Source organism: Cnephaeus nilssonii (assembly GCF_951640355.1).
Source record: "Cnephaeus nilssonii genome assembly, chromosome: 6".
In the NCBI taxonomy this organism is placed as follows: domain Eukaryota; kingdom Metazoa; phylum Chordata; class Mammalia; order Chiroptera; family Vespertilionidae; genus Cnephaeus; species Cnephaeus nilssonii.
The window spans coordinates 22,554,284-22,561,556 of NC_137077.1; positions in this window are offsets into that span (position 1 = coordinate 22,554,284).

Sequence of the window (7,273 nt, forward strand, 5' to 3'; positions counted from 1 at the left end):
CCCCACTTTGCAAGCTCAGGATTTTTATTTTTATTTTTATTTTTATGCAACACATAGAAGTGAGAGTGTATGGTATTTGTGTTTCTCTGCCTGATAGCATAGTGCCCTTAAGGTCCATTCATGTTATCACAAATGGCAAGAATGTCTTCTTTGTTATGACTGAATAATATATATATATCATACTTTCCTTATTCATTCATCTGTTGATGAACACTTGTTTCCATATCTTAGTTACTGTAAATAAATGCTGTAGTGAAAATGGAAGTGCAGATATCTTTTTGACCTAATGTTTTTGTTTTCTTAAGATAAATATGCAGAATTGGAATTGCTGGATCATATAGTAGTTCTATTTGTAATCTTTTGAGGAACCTCCTTACTGTTTTCCATAGTAGCTGCACCAATTTATATTCCCACTAACAGTGCTCAAGAGTTGCCTTTTCTCTACATCCTCGCCAATATTTGTTATTTTTTATAGTAGCCATTCAAACCAGTATAAGGTAAATCTCATTGTGGTTTTGATTGGCATTTCCATGATGACTGAGTACCTTTTCAGGTACCTCTTGGCCATCTGCATGTTTCCTTTGGGAAAATGTCTATTTAGATCCTCTGCCCAATCTTTTAAATGGTTTATGGGATATATTTTCTATTCCATTCTTATTTTTATTGAATCTGTTGGGGTGACATTGGTTCACAATAGCATACAGGTTTCAAGTGTACAGCTCAACAAAGCATCCTCTGCACACTGCCTCATGAGCCCATTGCCCTAGGCCAGTGGTTGGCAAACTCATTAGTCAACCGAGCCAAATATCAACAGTACAGCGATTGAAATTTCTTTTGAGAGCCAAATGTTTTAAACTTAAACTTCTTCTAATGCCACTTCTTCAAAACAGACTCGCCCAGGTTGTGGTATTTTGTGGAAGCGCCACGCTCAATGGGCCCAAGAGCCGCATGTGGCTTGCAAGCCGCAGTTTGCAGTTTGCAGTTTGCAGACCACGGCCCTAGGCAGTCTGTTTCAGTCCCTGTTTCTCCCACCCCTTTCCCACTTCCACCTACCCTCACCCTCTTTCCCTTTGGCTGTCATCACACTGTTGTCTGTGACTTTGTGTTATACATATATATGTATATGTATTTTGCTTAATCCCTTCACTTTGTTTCATCTAGTCCTCCAACTCCCCTCCCCTCTGATAGCTGTCTGTTCCATATACCCATGTCTCTGTTTCTATTTCATTTGTGTGGGGGATTTTTTTGTTTTGTTAATTCTCACCCAATGTTATTTTCCCCCATTGATTTTTAGAGAGAGTGGAAGGGAGAGACAGAGAGAAACATCGATGTGAGAGAGACACATCGATTGGTTGCCTCCCACATGTGCCCTAACCAGGGCCAGCAATCGAGCCTGCAACCTAGGTACATGCCCTTGACCAGAATCAAACCTGGGACACTTCAGTCAGCAGGTTGATGCTCAATCCACTGAGCCAAACCCAGTAGGGCTCTGTTTCTATTTTATTCTTCAGTTTATTTTGTTCATTAGATTCCACATACAAGTGAGATCGTATGGTATTTGTCTTTTTCTGACTGGCTTATTTCACTTAGCATAATACTCTCCAGGACCACCCATGTGTCATAAAAGGTAAGATTTGCCTTTTTTATGGCCAAAGAATATTCCATTGTTAATGTACCACAGCTTTTTCATCCACTCTGCTGATGGGCACTTGAGCTGTTTACAGATCTTGGCTACTGTAAATAATATTGCAATAAACATAGGGGTGCATATATTCTTTTGACCCAGTGTTTCGTGTTTCTTGGGATATATTCCCAGAAGTAGAATTGCAGGTCATAAGCCAGTTTCATTTTTAATTTTTTGAGGAAATTCCATACTGTTTTCTACAGTGGCTGCACCAATTTGAATTCCCATCAACAATGCACGAGGGTTCCCTTTTCTCTACATTCTCCCAGCACTTGCTGCTTGTTGATTTATTGATGATACCCATTCTGACAGGTGGGAGGTAATATCTTATTGTGGTTTTAATTTACATCTCTTTGATGATAAGTGACATTGAGCATTTTTTCATATGTCTATTTTCAGCCCAATTTTTAATCATATTTGTTTTGCTCTTGAGTTGAATGAAGTCTTTATGTATTTTATCTGATATATAATTTGCAAATATTTCCTCCCACAATAGTTGGTTTCCATTTCAATTTGTTGGTGGTTTCCTTTGCTGTGTAGAAGCTTTTTACTTTATAGAGTCACACTTTACTTATTTAGCCTTTGCTTTTAGTGTCAAATCCAAAACATCATCACCAAGGTGCTTACCACATATGATTCCTTCTGGAGTATTTAGGTATCAGGTCTTATATTCAAGACCAATCTATTTGAGTTAATTTTTGTATATGGTATAAGATATTGCTTCAGTTTCATTCTTTCACATGTGGCTGTCCATTTTTCCTAGCACCATTTATTGAAAAGTCTACTCCTCATTGTGTAATTTTGGCTTTTTCATCAAAAATTAAATGAACATATACTAGTATAGATGGGTTTGTTTTGGTGATCTCTATTCTGTTCCACTGATCTATGTATTTTTTTTATGTTAGTGCCATACTCTTTTGATTACTATAGCTTTGTATTATAGTTTGAAATCAGGAAGCATGATGCCTCCAACTTTTTGTCTTTTTCTCAAGATTGCTTTGTCTAGCCCTGGATGTTGTGGCTCAATTGGTTGAGCTTTGTCCCATGCACTGAAAGGTGGCCAATTTGATTCTCAGTCAGAGCTCAGAGCACATACCCAGGTTGTGGATTTGATCCCTGGTAGGGTGATTGATGTTTCTCTCTCACATCAATGTATGTTTCTCTCTCTCTCTCTCTCTCTCTCTCTCTCTCTCTCTCTCTCTCTCTCTCTCTCTCCTCTCCCTCTCCCTCTCCCTATATTTTAAAAAAGATTGCTTTGCCTATTTGGGGTCTTTTGTGGCTTCATACAATTCTAGGATTGCTTGTTCTACTTCTGTAAAATATTCCATTGTAATAGGGACTACATTGTACCTATATAAATTACCTCAATGTCTGAATAGAGAAGAATAGTAAAAACTGATGGTATATACATGATAGTGAATATTATGCAGTTAACCTAAAAACATTTATTAGAAATGTCATGGCCTGTTAAAGCAGTAAAAATGGCTTTAACTAGGTAAAATAGACACAGTCAAGAAAAATGATGGTGGAGTGCTTTTGTGTGAATACTTAGTGGTTGGATTTCTTTTCTTTTCTTTCTTTTTTTCATCACCAGAGGATTTTTTCCCCATTTATTTTTAGAAAAAGTTGAAGGAAGAGGGAGAGACAGAGAGAAACTCCTATGTGAGAGAGACACATCAATTGGTTTCCTCCCACATGCTCTCAACCAGAGCCAGGAGCCTGCAACCAAGGTACGTGCCCTTAAACAGGATTGAACCCAGGACCCTTCAGTCCACAGGCCGACCCTCTATCCACAGAACCAGACCCACAAGGGAAGTGATTGTCTTTTTATTTATTTTTTAATCTGTTCTCAAATTTTCTAATGGAATAAAAGTATTGCATATAAGTTTTAAAATTTTTATTTTAAAAAGAGAATAGATATTATCATTCTTGCATTTATATTAAAACTAGAGGCCCAGTGCACGAAATTTGTGCATGGGGGCGGGGGGTGTGTCCCTCAGCCCAGCTTGCACCCTCTCCAATATGGGACCCCTCGAGGGATGTCCGACTGCCCGTTTAGGCCCGATCCCAGTGGATGTCCGACTGCCCATTTAGGCCTGATCCCAGTGGATGTCTGACTGCCCGTTTAGGCCCAATCCTAAACGGGCAGTCGGACTTCCCTCTCACAATCCAGGACTGCTGGCTCCCAACTGCTGGCCTGCCTGCCTTTCTGATTGCCCCTAACTGCTTCTGCCTGCCAACCTGTTCACCCCCTAACCACTCCAATGCCAGCCTGATTGATGTCTAACTGCTCCCCTGCCAGCCTGTTTGCCCCCAACTTCCCTCCTCTGCTGGCCTGGTCACCCCTAACTGCCCTCCTCTGCAGGGTTGATCGCCTCCAACTGCCCTCCCTTGCAGGCCTGGTCCCTCCCAATTGCCCTCCCCTGCTGGCCATCTTGTGGTGGCCATCTTTTGTCCACATGGGGGCAGGATCTTTGACCACATAGGGGCAGCTATCTTGATCTTGTGTGTTGGAGTGATGGTCAATTTGCATATTATTCTTTTATTACATAGGATAGAGGCCTGGTGCACAGGTGGGGGCCAGTGGGTTTGCCCTGAAGGATATCCTGGATCAGGGTGGGGTTCCCTTGGGGTGTGGAGAGGCCTGGGCGAGGGGCCTGTGGTGGTTTGCAGACCAGCCACGCCCCTGGCGACGCAAGCAGAGGCCCTGGTATCTGGAATTTATTTACTTTCTACAATTGAAACTTTGTAGCCTGGAGTGGAGCCAAGCCTCCTGCTTGATCCGTGGCCGGCAGCCATTTCTCTTGGGATTGATGTATCTTCTATAATTGAAACTTTGTATCCTTGAGTCGAGGCCTGGGCCTGCCAAAGTGTGTGGAAAGCTTGGCTTCCTCTGTTGCCGGGGAAACACAAGCCTCCCTTCTGGTAGCCATCTTGGTTGGGGTTAATTTGCATACTCGCCCTGATTGACTGATGGGCATGGCTTGGCAGGTGGGCGTGGCTTATGTAGCAGAGTGATGGTTAATTTGCATATTACTCTTTTATTAGAGAGGATTAATATCAAGACCATTAACTCAAGAATAGTTTTACAACATGAATTGGCAGCCAGATAAGGCCTATAGACATGTCTTTGGAGTTTGAATATGAAACACTCAAAAACAAAACAGAAACTGAGTCATAGATACAGAGAAGAGGCTGATAGTGGCCAGAGAGGAGAGTGTTAGGGAACTGGGTGAAAAAGGTGAAGGGATTGGTCGTTACAAAATAGTTTTGAGGATGTAAAGTACAGCATAGAAAATATAGTCAATAATATTGTAATAACTATATATGGTGCCAGGTAGGTTCTGGAATTATTGGTGGGGGGGGCACTTTGTCAAGTATATGATTATCTATGCCGTACACCTGAAATTAATACAAAATAATACTGAAAGTAAAGTATAACTGAAAAAAATTAAAGAACTGTGAATAAGCATATAGAAGCCAATGTTGAACCAATTTATTGATCTCTTTCTAATAGGCTACTCTGCCCCGCAGACTTCATGGAAGATAATTTCTGCGGTTCTGGGGTTCATCTGCTTGGTGCTCCTTGTGTCAGTTAGAATCTTAGCTACAAAGAGTAAGTCTCTATGATAGAAAAGAAGTCAGCTTGCTCACTGCTCATGGAAAGGAATCTCCTTAAGGTCTTTTATTTTCTAAGGTACTATCCTCAGCACCATTTCGTTTTTTGTTGTTCTTGTCTCTGTACTAGAGGTGATTTTAAGAACCACATCAAATTACTATGTCTTTACCTTGAACTTTCCTGTCTTTGTCCTTTCATTCATATGATTCCATCCACATGAAATAGGAACTCCTCTTTCTTTTGCTGCCCGTTAACCTCCTTCTCTTACTTAAACTTACACCAGGACTACTTTTTCTGAAAAATCTCCCACAGGTTGTCCTTATCAGAGTCAATTTCTCTATAATCTGTGATCTTACCGATATTATGTTAATTTTTCCATCAGGCTTGTATTATTGTTATTAGATTTGTCTGTGTATCCCCTCCAATTATATGGTGCCTTTTAGATATCATTGCTAATGTACTTTTACTGTTTGTAGTCACCTAACAAATAAAGTGCTTGTGCAATAGCATATTTATCTTCAGGTACATGGGACAAATCACACTGATATTTGTGATTTGGTCTTCAGAAACAGAGCCATGTTCAGGAAATCTCACTTCCAGTCAGGAAACAGACCAGAAGAAATTGATTTCAAGAAATTCAGGGATTCCCCCAGTACCGACAAAAGTTCAAGGTAATTAGGAACAAGGTCAGATTTCCTAAGAGTTATGAAATAAAAATATCTCTGTGTTTACTTATATGCATATATAATAATTAAGCAATTAAATATATTACACTTAACATGCAGTGTTAGATACCCAGAAACATATTTGCTAAAAATCCACTTAAAATTGAAGTTGTCAATAATGCTTACATAGTAATAATTGTCCTATTAAATTATAGTGGCATAAGTCATGTCTTAGCATTATGCACATTAGTTAACAGAGCAGCAGTTTTAAATGGGTGAATATAATTGATCATATAATTTATGTAATGATTCTCACTTATTTTTCACAGCTTAAACAGGAGGCATTTAGACTGACTGTAATTTTTCTTTAGGTTGTAAATGTCACCCTTGTGAGGACAACTGGCACCAACATGGGGAAAACTGCTACTCTGTTTTTACACAACCAAGTTCTTGGAGAAATTGTGAATTTCATTGTACTACTCAGTCTTCAAGTTTTCTTAAACTAAATACTGAAAAAGAAATGGTAAAAACAAGTGTATGTTTTTTACATTTTAATAATTTTCTCCAGGAGGTATTTCTTGGGCTTTAGGCTTTGTCTGCTCTGATATCCCTGTTTCAGCACAGGGAAATGCACATGATACACAGCAGATTATGCTGTTCTTTTTCTTGAAACTCTTCCTCAGGACCTAGTTCAAAGCCCCTAAGCCATATATCAGTGCAAGTTTTATTTCCATCTGAACTCTTGCTTATCTCCACAGCCTACTTAGTTACCAATAACTTTGTATCACTTCCACTTCCTCACCCACTTTTTAAACATACTTCAGTTATGTACTTATTAAAGTTTAATTCTAACTTCTCATAATTTTACTGTCCTCTTCTCAATCCTTTGTGACCGCACCCTAATAAGTGCCTATTTACCTTTATGGTTTATCCTAAAATATCTATAGTATTAAAAAATTTATTTTGATCACCTGGTCCTAAAGGAGTTCCTGTTAAATACTCTCGTTTTATCCAGTACTTTCCTTTCTGTAGCAATGGCTTACTTAATTGGTTTGCATCTTTCTTAAATGCACAGGTAACAAGTCTACTTACTGCCTTTCAATTCTCAATATGCAGCACAATGTTCACAGTATTATCAGGGCTCCATAATAGTTCTTTGATGAATGAATAAATTATTGGTTATTAGTAAGTTGCCAAAAAATCCCAAGAGAATTTTGTATTATAGCATTACAATACCAGATAAAAAATGAAAATGTTTAATAAAGTAAATAAAAGTTTTAATTTCTATATGTATATATAGACAAC